We start from the raw sequence: 17916 nt of genomic DNA on the forward strand, positions 1-17916 counted from the left end.
TGCATTCTATTTCAGCAAATTATAGCTAGTGAAGTCTTTCAGATAGCAATTGCTTTTACTTCGGTCAACCGAAATGACCAAACAATGAACCTTTCACACCAACCATTGATCTTGCTAATTGTATCTGCCACTATATTTGTTTCTTTTGTTTCCAGTCAGTCCTCTTTCCAACACTATTCCAACTGTTAAATGGTCAGAACACACAAAGTGACAGATTTAGTGCTCCACTGGCAATTTATATAACTGACTGCAATGCTGTTGTTGTAGTGAATCATGATTTATTTGTCTCACATTGCAGCACATAACCTTTTTAAATGCAAGGGGAAAAAGCCAACACCTCCTTAAAGGTTATATATGACCACCTACCACTATATCCTATGAACTAGATTTCCAAGAGAACTGGCCAAATGAGTGATGGATTTCTTTTCTCTTTCTGTAGCTATTACTTTATGCACAACCCATTCACGTAACTTGGGCTCAGTCATTGTTCTTTATTTGCATGTAACTCACAGGAAGATCTGAGATATACATAAATGATGCCTATAACAGTTAACTAACAGAACCTAAAATTAAAGCGTTCAAGCAAGGAATACTTGGGGTGGGAATTCTTGATTTAGGAGTCTGTGCATGGATTTGGGGGCATATTAAAATCCCCCAAGTTATACCTAAAATTTCCTATGTGAAAATGCACATTTTGGAGAGGGTAGCTCTATAGTTTTCACTGGTATCTCAAAGGGGTCAGTGATTCTTGAAAAGATTAAAAATGACGGCTTAAGAGAACTTGAACTATTGTTGCAAAATAAAAGGGATTGAAGGTATAAATAAGCTTGTGAACAACGAAATATCCAAGGACATCAAGTTTTAAAACAAGATTATAACTGAAGAGAGGAGAATAAGGATTGGTGCTATGGGCTGCGGTGTTTCTTCCTCCCTAAGATTCATCAAGTCCTAACTCCAAGTCCTCCAGGATAAGACTTTATTTGAGGATAGGGTCTTTACATACGTGATCTGGTTAAAATGATGTTGTGAGTCTGGGCCCTGATCCAATATGGCCAATGTCCTTATAAGAAGAGGAAATCTGAACACGCAGAGTTATATGTGTATGCACAGAGGAAGAACTGTGAGGACACAGAGAGAAGGTGGCCATTTACAAGCCAAGGAGAGAGGTCTGGAACAAATCCTTTCCATACAGCCCTCAGAAGGAACCAATTCTACCGATACCATTTTCTGGAACCTCCACACACCACAGCTGTGAGGAAATAAATTTCTGTTCTTGAAGTCACCCACTCTGCGGTACTTTTTATGGCAGCCTTCACAAATTAAATAGTTGTTCTTAGCTAGAACAGCGAATTAAGATATAATTCAAAAAGTAGTTAAGACCAGGGCACCAGACTGGCTTAATGGGTAGAGCATGTGACTCAGGATCTTAGGGTCATGAGTCTAAGCCCCATGTTGGGCATAGACTTTACTTAAAAAAAGAAAAGAAAAAGGCAGTTAAGACCAAGAGATTATTCAGGGGTTAAAAAACATATTAATACCAAGAGTGAAAGTGTAAATGGTCTTAAATGACATTTTCAAGTAATATGGAAATTGACAACCATAATACTTCCACGCCTACTACAGTACCCAGCCAGTGAGTGCAAGGTTGAGCGGATAAACTGAGTAAAAATCACATCTTGAGAACTGTGTAAACAGGCAAGAAAGAGGCAGAAAAGTATTTGCATTTCATCTGCTCACACTGAAAGTTACCAAAAATTAATACACTTTTTCTTTTAGCCATGATAACGTGACCAGAAGAAATGTTTAATATACTTACTTGCTTCTAGATATTGGGCAAGAAGCTGCACCAGGTTCATCATCTCTGAGAAAAGGGAAATAAGTGTGTGGAACCCCATGATCACCCTAATTTTTCCCAGGCAGCATTTCCAGATAGTCACGCAGGAAGCAGGAGATCAAGCAATATGGTGGCAGTGTCGAGCCAAAAGGAGAGAGATTAGAGTTTGAGGCAACGGAGGGAGAAGAAATGAACAGGGGAGGGTAGTAGAAACAAAGCAGCTATAAAGAAAAATAGCTCCAGAAAACTGCACAGGGGTTGAGTCTTCGGCTGAATAAAAACTGCAATGTCCAGGGCAAGGCTCCTCAAGGCTAAGAAAGAAAGCTAAAACAAAACAAAATAACAAGGGAAAAACTACAAAGGAGATAAAGCCAAATCATCACTAGAGTTAGCACAGGGCTAGGAAGCATTCGTTTCCATTTCAGCCAGACAGGAGATACCTCACCCCACACCCTGGTCATTCGACTGAGATCCCAGAAGCCTTAGGCAAAGACTCATCCAGCTACACTAGCAAAGCTCAGGTTGGAACAACCCCAGGCCTTGGGGGAAAAAATCAAGCAGGTCACAAAGAAATTAACTCCTTCCTTAAATGAAATCCAACAGCCCACAAAAGGAGACAGTAATATCTATACATCAAAAAAATATTATTAATATCTACTATGACATTGTAAGAAAAAAGTACTAAACATGCAAAGAAACAGAAAAAGGTGATCTATAAACAGGAGAAAAATCAGTCAATAAAACCAGATTCATAAATTACATCAGCAGACAAAAAAAAGCTTTAAAAAAGTATTTAAATGTGTCCAAGAATTTAAAAAGAAAACGTGAACATAATAAGGAAATACGTAGGCACTATTAATAGAGAAGCGGAATTAGAAAAACTATCTGAATATACTTGCCCTGAAAGATACAGGATTTGAAATGAAAATTTCACTGAATACATGCTTATCAGGAGACTAGACATTGCAGAAAGATCAGTTAACTTGAAGATACAGCAAAAGAAACTACTGAAACTGAATCAAAAGAGGGGACAGGGACTGCAAACAAAAAACAAAAAACAAAATAGAAGAAGTTTTGTGCAGCTGACCTGTGGAAAACATCAGGTGATCTAACCTAAGCGTTATCTGACTTCCAGAAAAGGAGGAAGAAATAGGAGGTAAGTAGCTAAATAGGTAATAAGAAGATAAATATATAAATATATAAATAATGGCTAAAATTTATCTAATTTGGTGAATATCACAAACCCATATAACAAAGAAGTTCTATAGAACCCTCAAGAAGAAGCAAAGGAAACCACAGGAAGGCACACAAACTGCTGAAAATCAATGATGAAGAGAAAATTTTAAAGGCAAAGAAAACTAAGCCATGTTACACATTATAAAGAACAATGGTAAAAATGACACCAACACAATGCAAATTAGAAGACAATGGAACATTACCTTTAGAGAGTTGGAAGGAAAACAATAAAACTGTCAACCTAAAATTTTCTATCTAGAATAAAAATTTTCAAAATGAAGGCAAAATAAAGATAATTCAGATGAAGAAAAACTGAGAGAATTTGTGGCCCAAACAATCCAACAAGAAATATAAAAGGAAATTCTTCGTTATGAAAATAAATTACACTCAATGGAAGCTTGTTTCTGTATCAAGGGCTAAAAAGCACTAGAAATGTTAAGTGTGCCCTTAAATATTAAAGGCTTTTTTTCTCTTTTGTTAACTTATTCAAAAGACAGCTAATTTAAAAGAAATTAGAGCACTGTTACTTGAGGTTTGAACATATCAACTAATTTGACCGATATTTACAGAACACTTTAGGATACATAACTTTTTCATGTGCATATGGAAAATTCATCAACACAGACAATATGCTGGGCCATAAAACAAGGCTATGAACTTTTAAAAGAAGAGAATCATACAGATTATGATTCGTGATCATAATTAAGGTTTAAATTAATAACAAAATGACTGCAAAATCTTTGAAAACAAATCATCTCTAAATAATCCACATGCCAAGGAAGAAATTACAAGGGAATTGGAAAATATTTTTATTTACTTATTTTTATTTTTAAGATAAAGTGTTAAGCAGGGGAGAGGGGCAGAAGGAAAGTGAGTGAGTGGGTGAGTGAATGAGTGTGTGTGTGTGTGTGTGAGAGTGAGAGTGAGAGAGAGAGAGAGAGAGAGAGAGAGAGAGAGAGAGAGAGAGAGAGAGAGGTGCCTGACATGAGGCTTGACCCCACAACCTTAGGATCATTACTTGAGCTGAAACCAAGAGTCGGACACTCAACCAACTGAGTCACCCAGGTGCCCCCAAAATAATTTTAAATGAATGACAGTTAAAACACAAAATGTGTGATGTAGTTCAAACAATAATTAGAGAGAAATACATTCCATATTTCTATAAATGCTTATATTAGAAAAAGAGAAAGACTGAAAAACAAAGATCTAAGCTTTCCCCTAGAGAAATTAGAGAAATCAGGGCTAACTGTTCTCAAAGTGAGCAGAAGAAAAGGAAATCAATGAAATACAAAACAAAGAATTAAGAAATTCAATGAAACACTAGTTTTTTGAACAAGAAATAAAATTGATAAAGCCTAGCCAGACCAATTGAAGGCAAAGAGAAGAAACCTAAATTACTAGTACCATAAATAAAAATGGGGATATCATTATAGATGCTGCAGACCAACTCAGAAGAAACAAAAAATTACCAAAGCTGAAAGAAATCGGAGGAGCCTTGTATCTACAAAAACACTGAGTTCATAAATCAAAACTTTTCTGCAACAAAACTCAAGACCCATAGGGCTTCACAAATGAATTCTCTCAAACATTTAAAAATGTCCATTTTACCCACTTTATGAGGCCAAGATATTCCTGATACTGTTAAAAAAAAAAAAGCAGCACAGACCAATATCCCTCATGAACTGAATGTTGTAGAAAAACTTTCAAGAAAACATTAGCAAGTCAAATCTAGAAATACATAGAAATACAAAAAAACAAAAACCACATTACCATCTCAATAGATGTAGAAAAGGCATTTAATGAAATCCAACGCCCATTTATGATAAAATCATCCTACAAACAAGGAACAAAAGCACTTCCTACATCTGACAAAGGTCATCTACAAAAACTTCACAGGAAATAGTGGGGAAAGACTAGGAGCTTTCTGTCTAAGATCACGAGTAAGAGAAAGATGTCTGCTCTTGTCACTCACATTCAGCTGTTCTAGAGGTTGCGGCCAAAGTAACAAGCCAAGAAAATGAAATAAAAGGAATCTAGATCAGAAGGGAGGAAGTGTAACTATCATTGCAGATGACATGACCTTGTACACAGAAAATTCTAAGGAATCCACTAAAAACTAATTAAAACTAACAAACAAGCTCAGCAACATTACAAGACACAAGATCAGTAAAAAGATCAATTGTACTTTTATATACTAGCAATGAACAAACTGAAAATAAATTAAGAAAAGAATTTTATTTACAAAAGCATCAAAAGAATGTTGAGGAACACACTTAACAAAGGAAGTGTAAAACATACAGTTTTGTATATGACAAACTATTGTTGAAAGAAATTTAAAAAGATCTAAAGAAAAGATATTTTATGTTCATGGATCTCAAACAATATAAGACAGAAATATTCCCCAAAATAATCTACAGATTTAATGTAATCCCTATCAGAACATGAGTTGGCTTCTTTGCAGAAATTGATTAAGCTGGTTGATCTTAAAATTTATTTGGAAAGTCAAGGGACTCGAAATAGCCAAAATAATATTGTAAATAACAAAGTTGGAACTAACATGTCCCAATTTCAAAACTTAACTAAAAAGCAACAGTAAGGGTAGAACTTACATAGAAGTATATCTATCAATGAGACAACCTGAGTCCAGAAATGAAATCATGTATCTATGGTCAAATAAAGTATTAACAAGGATGCCAAGACCACTCAATGAGCAAAATACAGTCTTTTCAACAAATGGTCTTTTAACAACTGGATAGCCACATGCAAAACAATGCAATTGAACCTTTATCACACCACATACAAAAATTAATTCAAAATGGACCAAAATTCTAAACGTAACTGCCAAACTATAAAAAATCCTGGGGAAGCAGGGAATTGTGTAATGACAGCTATAGGCTATGGAGTTTCTTTTTAAGCTAATTAAAATGTTCTAAAACTGTGCTGACAGTTGTACAATTTTGAACATACTAAAAATGCTGAACTGTACACTTCAAATGTGTGAATTATATGGTATGTAAATTAGATCTCGATAAACTTTTACCCCCCCATAAAGGAAAAAACAGTAATACCAAGTGGGCTTTAGTATAAAAATACATGACTGATTTAACATGTGAACAATCAATGTCCTTTGCCACAGTGGCAAGTAAAGGAGACATATTAGTTATGCACTGCTATCGAACGCAGTACTCCAAACCTTGGAACTTAGTACAATTAACATTTACTATCTTAACACTTTCGTCGGGTAAGAATCTGAGAATGACTTATCTAACTAGTTCTATTTGGGGGGCTTTCAGGAAACAGTCAAGCTGGCAGTTTGGGGCTCGTCTAGCTTGACTGGGGCTGGATGATCCACTTCCAAGTTCACTCAGTAAGGTTGTTTGCAATAGCACAGCTGGCTTCCCCTAAGAGTAAGTGATTCAACAGACAGTGAAAGAGGGAAGGGGCAAGACAGCATACCCGAGACAGAGGCTGCAGTGTCGTTTATAATTTAATCTCACAAGTGACATGTTGTTATTTCTGCTATATATTAGTCACAGAGACCAGCAGGAGCAGACGACCCAAGTGTATGAATACCAGGATACACAGATCTTAAGAGCCACCCTGGAGGATGGCTACCAGAGGAGAAAAGTCATATGATTACCTCAGTAGAAGCAAAAAAAAAAAAAAGAAAGCTTTTAGCAATATTTAAAACCATTCTTAAAAACCTGAAGTAAGCTAGGAATAAAAGGAAACTTTCTCAACCTGATAAAAAAAATGTTTTTCTAAAGACATATAACTGGTATCTATTTAACAATGAACAATAATACTTTCTCCCTAAGATCAGGATAAAGCAAGGATATTCCTTCTCATGGATTCTATCCCACACTCTAGTGGAGGGCCTCGCCAGTGTAATAAGACAAGAAAAACAATAAAGAATAATAACTGGAAAACAAGAAATACAGGGGTCTTTTTTGGGAGACAAGATGATTATGAACATAGAAAATTTTAGGAGATACGCTATGCTACCCCCTGCTGACAACAACAAAAAAGCCAAAACAAACAAACAAAAACCCTACCAGAACTAGACTTACAAGAAAATTAAGAAAAACCACAGGAACCAAGGTCAATTTTACAAAAAGCTGTTGTATTTTTAAGTACTAGCAATAATTGAAAATGAAATCTAAAGAGTTCCACTCACAGCAGCATCAAAAACCTAAAATACTTAAGCATAAATTTAACAAGATATATGCAAGTAAAAACTATAACATTGCCAAGAGAAATTTTAAAAACCTAAACAAATGGAGAAATAGATCATGTTCACAGATTGGAAGGCTCTATATTGTTAGGATGCAAATTCTCTCCAAATTGATCTGTCAGTTCAGTCAAATTCCAATCAAAATTCCAGCAGGCTGATTCTAAAATATGTATGCATGTACAAGGGACACCAACTAGCCAAAACAATTTTGAAAAATTAAGTTACACTATGTGATGTTAAGACTTTTTAGGAAGCTACAGTCATAAGGACAACATGGTACAAAGGCAGAACAAGTAAACTTATTATACAATCCAGAAATATATCCACATTTATACAGTAAATTGGCTTTTGACTAAGACCAAAGCAATTCTTTAGAAAAAAGAAATTGTTTTCTACTAATGGTGCTAGAGCAATTCTTATCTGGAAAAATACATAGATACCACACACAGAGTTTAATTTGAGCTGATAGTAGATCCAAGTGTCCATGAGAGTAGGGATTTTTCTCCCTCCCCCTCACCAGCCAAGGATATCTCCCAAGAGTCTCAGAACAGTGCATTACACAAAGCTGGTGCTTAATAAATATTTGGTGGGTAGAAGACTATGCATGGTAAAAAAAAAAACAAACAAACAAACAAAAAAAAAACAAAATAACCCAGTATGCCATAGTAAAAAAAAATAACAGGAAGGGGCTGGTGAGATAATGAATAGTCAGGAAAGGGGAAAAAACATCTCATGTGAACGACACCTGGAGGTACCACCTATGCAACCATTCAGGAGGTGAAAATTCCAAGCAGAGAGCAAATATCGTAAAGAACTACGAAGCAAACACTGAGGATAGCCCATGAGCGATGGCGGGAGGGTGGGTGAGCAGCATAGAAACATGGAGGCAAGATAATCTTGGGTCTTATGGCTCAACAGGGCACTTTCAAGAATTCTAATCCCAGAAGGGATAAGAGCCCCCTGTGTGATTTCAGAAAAGCACCTTGAGCGCTGTGTGAAGAACGGACGGGACGGAGCGCGGCAGGGAGCAGCGAAACCAGGCGGAAGGCTCTTGCAGCAACCCAGGGGAGAGAAGGCAGAGGCACACTACCTTCTCTTCAAGGACGCAAGTCAAGTGTAACAGGAGAGCTGGGATTCCACCAGATTTGGGTATTCGTTGTAATTTCTGCTTGTCATTTTCAACAAGGGACCTCGTCTCCTTCAAAGGTCCCACTCCTGAGGGAAGGGATCATGTCTATTTCACTTACTGCTGTGCATCAAACCCAGAAGGTCAGAGGAACACACCATATAAGGAGCTGGAGGTCGGAGTCTGACCTGGTAAGGTAGATAGGGGCTGTCCAAGGAGAAGAGCCTTCTCCTTAGAACAGCAAATATAGGGGCGCCTGGGTGGCTCAGTCGGTTAAGCCTCCGACTTCGGCTCAGGTCAGATCTCATGTTCGCGGGTTCAAGCCCCACGTCAGGCTCTGTGCTGACAGCTAGCTCAGAGCCTCGAGCCTGCTTCCGGTTCTGTGTCTCCTCTTTCTACCCCTCCCCCTCTCATGCTCTCTCTATCAAAAATAAATAAAACATTAAAAAAAAAAAAAAGAACAGCAAATATAAAAGGCAACAGAGAACTGAGGTCTATTAAAATTACTAAATGTATGTTGACAGTGAATATGGGCATGTAGTTTTTGGGTCTATTGTAAATTTCTGGTGTTGCCAGCATGAAGGACATCAGCCTCCACTTCACCCCATCCCAGCCCTGACCCTTGAAAGACACGCACGCATGCGATACCATTCAGATCTAAGTTCGTGTAATATTGCTTTATTTTTAAATACAGGAATAATGTACTATACAGGAGATGCTCTGAGGGAGATGTTACACAAACGTTAAGATATTATATACGTATTCAGGTGATAGGAACTGTATTTACACATATGACCTGGGAATAAAAAAAATTAAATCTAGAATCTCAGTGCTGCCAGTATTTCTCCCAGGGCAGGAATACATTTAGTGTGCTATTAAATCAAAGAATGGTCCACTGCAAACAGCAGCATGCCTTACCAGCTGGTGTTAACACAGATTGATGTACATGTTCAATCACACTGAACCTGACATTGGGTTTCCTGAAATTTACAGTACGGAATGGAAACGTTTTATGTGTTGCAACTTCCCACCCCTTTTAAGGCAGTAACTCACCAGGCAGAAATATAATTCACTTAGCATTTTTAAAATCCACACTCAGAGCACTTTCTGGGGTTAAAAATTCACTGAAATAGAATATATAAAAATGGGACTTGTTAAAAAATACCATGTGGGAGAGTGACAGGAAGCATTTTTGATTATCAAGTTAGGCCATGGGAATCAAAACATGGGAACTACTTCCTGTGATGTATGTCAAAAGAATATTAACACAGAAATACAATGTAAGAGGATGTAATATAATTCAAACCAAAAGTCAACGTTTGGTAAAGATTTTCTATCCCTCGCGTTTTATTTTCCAAAGAATAAAATTAACACTTATGTTTGGAATCACTGTAAACTGTCATCTCGTGATAAATGATTTTTTTCTAATTGGCTCAGTACTGATACATTTAAGGATATACTCTTTAGAGGACTACTTTAGTTTTTGAGGGGGAGGATTCTTCTAAAAATTTTTCTGAGTATAGTTGGCACTAATTTCATCAAATTTCAGGTGTACAACAGAGCGATTTAACATCTCTAAATGTTACACTCTGCTCACCGCAAGTATAGATACTGTCTATCTCCACACACTATCACAACTGTGCCCTTTCTCCCCATGACTTTTTCACTCCGTAACTGGGATCCTGTATCTTCCATCCTGCTTCACCTATTTTGCCCATCCTCCCTCCCCACCTTCCCTCTGGCAACCATCAGTTTCTTCTGTGTAGTTAAAGGTCTAATTCTACTTCTTCTTTCCTTTTTATTTTTAACTTTATTTTAATGTTTATTTATTTCTGAGAGAGATAGAGCAAGAGCAGGGGAGGGGCAGAGAGAGAGACAGACACAGAATCTGAAGCAGGCTCCAGGCTCTGAGCTGTTGGCTCAGACGCGGGGCTCAAACTCGAGAACGGTGAGATCATGACCTGAGCTGAAGCCGGACACTTAACCGACTAAGCCTCCCAGGTGCCCCAATTTGTTTGTTTTTTAGATTCCACGCAGGACTGATATCATATGGTATGTGTCTTTCTAGGACTTATTTCACTTGGCATAAAACCCTCTAGGTCCATCAGATGGTATGCTCTCATTTGTTTTCATGGCTGCAGAGAATCCCACTGTACATATATACCACATCTTCTTTCAACACATACTTATTTTTGAAATTGGCAGACATGAACTAAAAATCTGACTTTGTCAGTAACGAGCTATGTCAGTAAGTTGAGCTCTGGGCACGTCACAAACTCCCTACACACTTTAAAAAGTGGCCTAAGAAGTTTCCTTGTCTACAGTACAGAACTGAGATTAAAGTCTAGGGAGCCATTTTGTAAATTATGACATTTTGTGTAAAACTGAGGTTTTTATGTAATTCTATCAAGCCTAAAAGTAACTTCAAAAAAAATGTTTATGATCAACTGCCAAATTCAATTTTGTGCAAGCAACAGTTTGTAATTCCATAAAGTAAGTACGTGCCACTCACTATGCTATGAAACTAACATATCATGACATTTGGCAACCATTTCACAAACTAACAATTACGTCTCAGGAGGTGTGTGTCTCTGTTAGCATCTGATCCAGAGATGCATCTGATCCAGCATTTTCCCCTACAAATGCTGCATTTTTACATTCTACTGTGTCTTGAACGGATATAAAACAAAAGCGGGCAAATGGTCCTACCCCTGGTTAACCCGGGGTAGTTATCACAGATTGTGGACAGGAGTGTGAAATTGGTGAAATTACAAGTTTGTTATGACAGGGGGTGCCTGGGTGACTCCGTCGGATGGGCATCTAACTCTTGATTTCAGCTCAAGTCCTGATCTCACGGTTTGTGGGTTTGAGCCCCGCATCTGGCTCTTGGCTAGCGGCAGGAAGCCTGCTTGGGATTCTGTCTCCCTCTCTCTCTGCCCCTCCCCCATCTTGTTCTGTATCTCTGTCTCTTTCTCAAAAATAAGTAAAAATAAACATAAAAAAAAGTTTGTTATTACAATCATGACCATGGAATTGAAAGGATGGCAGTGCCAGGACTGTCCCACGCCCAGTGTCTGCCACGTGGAGCCACACCACAGGACCTACACTCGCCTCTCGCCGTGGCGCCCCTGCGCACCTCTCCCCACCCCTGCTGTGCTTCTCCTTGCTTCCATGCCGGAAGCTAATGCACAGCCTTCTTCCACCCACAGTGTAACCCAGCCCATCACCACATGCCACAGGGACTCTGGCTTTCTGACCTTCCCGGTCAGTCTTCCTCTCCGGTGCTCTGTGCTAAGTGCTTCTTCCTGTCAAAAGGATGGGACTCGAGCAACTGCTATGGTTAGACTGTGCAAGAGGAGCCCAGGCTCAGAAAACCAGCCTCTAGAGAGTCAAAATTCGACAGCATGAAATCCACTGTCTGGAAATGCACATGCGCACACACACACGCGCGTGCACCTGTGTGTCTGTGTTCATTTACCTAATGTTTCCTGAGCTGTCCTTACTCCTGGCAAGCAGCTAAATTCTCTGTATGGATTATTCTCCAATCCTCAGGAGAGCACTGTGAGGCGGGACCATTCTACACGAGGCTCAGAAAGTACAGTAACTTGTCCAAAGTCACAGAACATTGAACCCGAGCCTGGTGAGAAAGAGGTAAGTGTCTACATTCTACTGTACATATTAAAACATGTGTTGTTGGTTTTTTCAAACCTATGGGATAAGATAGCTGGGAAGCAACGGACAGAGTGAAAATAACACGAGACAATAAACAAGACACAATCTGGGACTTGACGGACCACAAAGAAAACTGTGTTTCCTTCTTGCCTGCTTCAGTATTTTTCTTTAGCTTCTCAACGCCCATAAAGAAAAGGATTAAGAGGCGTTATACAAAAGAGTTTAGACTGATCTATCCCCTCTTTCCTAATTCTGCTCATTCTACAAAATTGTAATTGGAGAAAAACTCTCACTACCTGGCATTACTTCCTCTCTGAATAGAAAAAATATTTGTTTCCACTCTTCACAAATATGTTAGGAAGAATTACATATGCTTCTCCTATTTCTGTAATAAAAAATGCTATTGATTCCTGGCATACAAAGTAGGACACCACACCAGCCAGCCCCAGGTGTACGTGGTGCCGCACACGCCCTCCCACAGGCTGCTCCGATGGGTGTACACAAGGTTCCGACATCTCAAACACGCTGCTTTGCTGCATGCCTAGCTGACCAAGGTGATTTCCTTCTCTAGTGGCAATTACCTGGGTGACAGAAGCAGGAGAGGTCCTAGGACTGTCTAGAGGCCAAGACACCAAAAATGACTCCAGCAAGAGCAAGCGACTGCACCCTGGACAACTGAGCGGAGACCATGAAAAAACACAAAGGTCACATCTTCAGCTCGTAAGACGGCCACGGTCTCGTGTGCAACAGGAAACGCCAAAGCGGAGCAGAGGGCTGCTCAGGGCCCCTGCCTTCCCTTCCTCCCTACTGGTGGGCCTTTCCTCCACTCCACATAGTCACTGAAACCAGGTGAGATGTCTCATTCACATCGCCACTTTTTTCACTTTGGAGAGACTGGCTGAAGGACGGGTCCTGAAGAGACATTCGGATTCGGACAGGCTCAGTAGATTCCAGTTGTGTCTATTTCATGCCTTCATGGGCAGAATTAACTCACATCAAGAACAACATTTTTCCTCCAAAGCACAGCATGTCACTGCACCGGCACAAGGGTGCCACCGTCGAGCCAACCAGGGGAGGCTGCAGTCCCTGACCCGGCCACAGATTCCTGGCTGGGGGCCAGGCAGACACATAAAGGTCCCCAGTCCTTCTTGCATTAGTGTCTACGAATCAGAGGGCTCCCAGGCTCTATCTCCTACAGTCACAGTCACGGAGTCGCGTCCACTCAGTGGCATTACGTTTATGTGCATAATGCCACAAATTATCTATTAACCCAGACCTCTCTTCCAACTTCGGATTGCACTACCCAGCTATCCTCTGGATTAGACATCCCAAAAGGCATCTCGAGCTTAAGATACCCATAGTTCGGCTTATGACTCCCTTCTTTCCTCCCCACGTCTCCCCGCCCCAAGCCTTCCTGTTATCTTTCCCATCCTCTTAGCTTCTAGGATCTGAAACCTCACAGTCAACCTCCACTCTCCCCCTCACCCAAAACATCACCTATTCCTGTTGATTCTGCCTTTGAAACGGACTCAGAATCTGATCATTATCACCATTTGGATGAAGGCAGAAGGGCTGTATTCCTTCTGGAGACTTCAGAGGAAAATCCACTGCCTTGCTTTTTTCAGCTTCCAGAGGCTACTAGCATTCCCTGGCTCACTTTCCCTTCCACGAAGCATCGCTCCAACCTCTTCGGTCATCGCATGTTCGACTCCGGACTGCTCTCTCCGACCTCCTGCCTTCCCCTTCTAAAGCTCCTGTGATTGTACCGCGCTCACCTTGGAAAGCCAGGATAATGTCTCCCTCTCAAGATTCTAAGTTTACATCGGCAAAGTCCATTTACCATGCAAAGTGACAAACAGGGGCGTCTTTGAGGCCATTGTTCATGCTGCCACAGCGCCTCACTCAGAACAAAAGCCAACGCCCTTACAGTGCCCACCAATTCTCATGGGATCTAGTCCCCACTTCCGAACTGAGCTCCCTCGCCCCACGCTCCCCTCAGGAGCACCAGAGGCTGATGCACTGAAGTGTAGTCTATCTGCCCTACTATTCCTCAATACACACCCACCTTAGAATGTTTGTACTTCTGTTCCCACTCCCAGGAAAGTCCCCTCCCTTGTTCAGGTCTCTGCTTAAATGACACCAACTTATGGGTAGCCTTTCCCTGCTGACTCTGAGCAACAGAGTAATACTGCCTCCACCCCCATCTTATGGGGGTGCTTATTTTGTTCACAGAGCATTTACTATTCGATATGCTCTCCATCCATCCACTCATCCACCCTCCCCCTTTGCAGGATCACCACTGTCCTATCTCCAAGAGATAAGCATGAAGCAGGGGCCCAATAAACAGTTGATGAGTCAGGGAATTTGACTTTATTGGAAAGTCAGTTCCTTGGAGACAAGACCTGGTTTAAAGTAGGAACTTAATAAATGCCTGACTGAGTGAATGACAGACCTAATTTGTATCTAATTTGCTACAGGCATATGGACCAACATGAAATCCAGTGTACTCTTTTCTAGGAATCAGACACAGCACGTGAAGTAACTGACTCAGGGATTCCCAACAAAAGGAAAGTAACAGAATGACACAGAAAAAATTCCAGCCTAACTCCTGCTAGTTTGCTGTGCCCTGAACTTTCTTTGACCTGACAAGTCAGAACTCACCTGGATTTCACTGCTTGGTTCTGAGACTCTTACCAATAGGCTTCAAGTTGTTCAACTCTAAATTTATGTTTATTTTCTTTAAAGTTTACTTATTTATTTAGAGACAAAGAGTGTGAGTGTGAGAGGGAGGGAGAGAGAACCCTAAGCAGGCTCCACACCGTCAGCACAGAGCCCAATGTGGGGCTTGAGCTCCTGAAACCATGAGATCATGACCTGAGCCAAAACCGAGAGCTGGACACTTAACCAAATGAGCCACCCCAGCGCCCCAGCTCTGAATTTATTATTAAAGGAAATTTCACAGAAATCTCAAAAGCATTTGCCTTGCTTATTCCGATACAGACGATATGAACATACAGGGCAGAGAGCACTCTCCACACTCTAGCGTGCACCCAGAAGCAAACCTGCAGTCAGAGGATGCTGTAGGGACAAATGCACTTCATGCGCATCAGTCCCCAGCGCCGCACATCAGCAGCAGGCCAGGCCGACTCCAGACGATCATCTCAGCTCCTGAGGACAAGCCGAACCAAAGATGTTTCCACTACGACTGGATGTCTACAGGGACAGGAGGGGGGTGGGCAGAGGAGGGCACGGGAAAGACCATGCGAATTGGAAGGACCTAGCCAAAGAGCATTGTTTCACAGAGGCCACGTCATCTGCGCTCTGCCTTGTATTACAGACCTGCTGCTCACACCCCGGCCGCGCTGGCCGTCCACCTGCCACAGGATGGCAGCCCTTCTCCTGCCACCAGGGGGCGCTAGCCAGGGCTGCGCTGTGCTCACACCTGGAAACCACTTTCTGGGAATGCCCCTGCTGGCACCAATGGAAAGGCCAACACCACAGTGGTTAGGAATGCTGACCTGGAGGACAGGCCGACTTGGTTCAAATCAAGCCTCTGTGACTCGTTAGCTGTCCCCCTATAGACAGTGCTAAGCCTCAGTCTTCTTACCTCAAAAAAGTCCGCTTACACGTCTTAGGAGAATTCCAGGAGCTAGGGCAGGAGACGTGCTTGTCCCGGCACCCTCATACACCCTGGCTATTATTATAGTAGTATGTATTACATTATTCTTGACTCAAAAAAAAAAAAAAAGAAAAAAACGCTGTACAAAAATAAAGACTGCATCTGTCTTCATCTTTAGTTTCAACCTGTAAGAGAAACTCCCAAGGGTTTATCATTTATTTCCAGCTAAGCACCTGCCTGTCAGGAGGGAAAGCTGCCATGAAGCAGATGTTGGGATTAAGTTTTCCTGGGTGTGGCTTCAAAAAATAAAGTCATTTAGGGACTTTCTCCTCAATTGTACTCATGAGAAAAACATAAAAAAATATATATATATATACACACATAATTTATATGTAATTTGTTATTGGAGAGCTTAACAGAAATGTTAGATAAATAGGACTAGATTTTAAACAGAATAAGCAAAGTATGTTAAGATTTCAAAATACTCGGGTTTATTTGTCTAACAAAGTAGCATCTGATAGATATCACTGATCATCATCGCTTCTCAGCCTTTTGGCTAAGATCAAGTGTAGAAATCACTGATCAACGCCCTCGCTGGCTTCTTTGCTTGAAAAATAAAATGAAATGAAATAAAATAAAATAATAAAGCACATTAAAAAAAAAAACCAACACAACACAATTTCTCCTAATCACACTAACCAAGAGCGCACGCCAGAGCATGGAGGGAGCTTTTCCAGAAGGCACGAGAATTCACCTTCCGCAGGGGGATTTGGACCCAGCAGGCCGGGGAGGAAGCAGCTGTGTGGATTCTGCAAGACTCCCCAGGCATCACGGATGCCACCACCTCCGGCTGACCATCACTATACAAACCCCTTCTTTTGACAAGGAGTCTTTTTGCCTTAAAAACGTTCCCAACGATCTGTTCTCGGTCCCATAGCCTGTTCCAAAGTGACACATGACAACTTGTAACTCCGTGTGGAGAACGTGCTGAGCTACTTCTCAGCCTCTGAAGTCAGTGCAAATTCCTCCAGACCTTTTACATGGACAAAGTTGTCCAAGAAGATGGGGCAGGCAGGGCTGAAACTTGACTTACATCCGCTCCATGAAATCATGGGAATGCTTTTCCTTCAGCCCGACAGACCTCACCCCCGGCTGACAGAGACGTTCTACACCTGTGCTTTCCCGCGGGGTGGCCACGAGCCGTACGTGGCCACCCAGAGCAAGAAACGTGGCTTGTGGCTTCCACACGGGAAGCCCGGCTCTGGGCAGACGCGTGGCCTTGCCAGCACCTCGCAGTGTGAGCCCTCCCTTCAGCGGCCGGCTCAGGACCCGGGCCTTGAGCACCACGCGGCAGCCCAGCACGCGGCAGGCACGGGCAAGCCAGCAGGTGGAGAGTATGCAACCCCACCCTGCTCGCACGGGGCTTACGTGCTTTCAAAACGCCAGCCTCACTTGAGGTACTTGCTCAAAGAACTTTGCGTTAAATGTGTTCTGGTTTTGTTGTTTGTTTTCTTTTTTTAATTATGGGATTTTGGAGCAGAAAAGCAAATAATTCAGTTTGAGAAACAATGCAGTTCAATGGGTTGAAGACGTGAGAGGGTCTGAGAGAGAAAAGAGAAGTAAACTTATGGAAAGAAGTAAACTTTCCAGAAGGGCAGAATAATGTCAGCCATAGCGTAACAGGTTTGAACGTGGTTTCATCAGCCCACCCTGGGCCACGTGAACGAGCAGAGGACAAAAATTCATCTGTCACAGGAGCAGGACCACGGAATTCTCAGCCGGAACATATTTAACAGTTCCCACTGGAAATGGGGTCAGGCAAGGACCAAACGCATGACCGCAAAAGGTATTTTCATGCAGCTCTAACAAATACTTTATGTGACAAAAGTTTCCAAGAAATTAAAATTAAAATCTAAGATTAAAAAAAAATTTGGTGGCTTGGAAAAAAAAAATTGTTGGGGCACCTGGGTGGCTCAGTCTATTAGGCGTCGGACTTCGGTTCAGGTCACGACCTCACAGTTCGTGGGTTCAAGCCCCATGTCAGGCTCTGTGCTGACAGCTCAGAGACTGGAACCTGCTTCAGATTCTCCCTCTCTCTCTGCCCCACCCGTTTGTGCTCTGTCTCTGTCTCTCAAAAATGAATAAATGTTAAAAAAAAAAATTGTATCAGCCAGCAGAGGAAGAGCCACAGACAA

General features: G+C 41.3%; 1 protein-coding gene across 4 annotated transcripts in view; it reads right to left on the bottom strand.

Moving 5' to 3' along the window:
* The window catches only part of RSU1 (Ras suppressor protein 1), a 196703-nt gene that overhangs the window by 116240 nt on the left and 62547 nt on the right, over positions 1-17916 (bottom strand). The window lies entirely within an intron of this gene.

Source organism: Suricata suricatta, chromosome 10 (genome assembly GCF_006229205.1).
Source record: "Suricata suricatta isolate VVHF042 chromosome 10, meerkat_22Aug2017_6uvM2_HiC, whole genome shotgun sequence".
Classification (NCBI taxonomy): Eukaryota; Metazoa; Chordata; class Mammalia; order Carnivora; family Herpestidae; genus Suricata; species Suricata suricatta.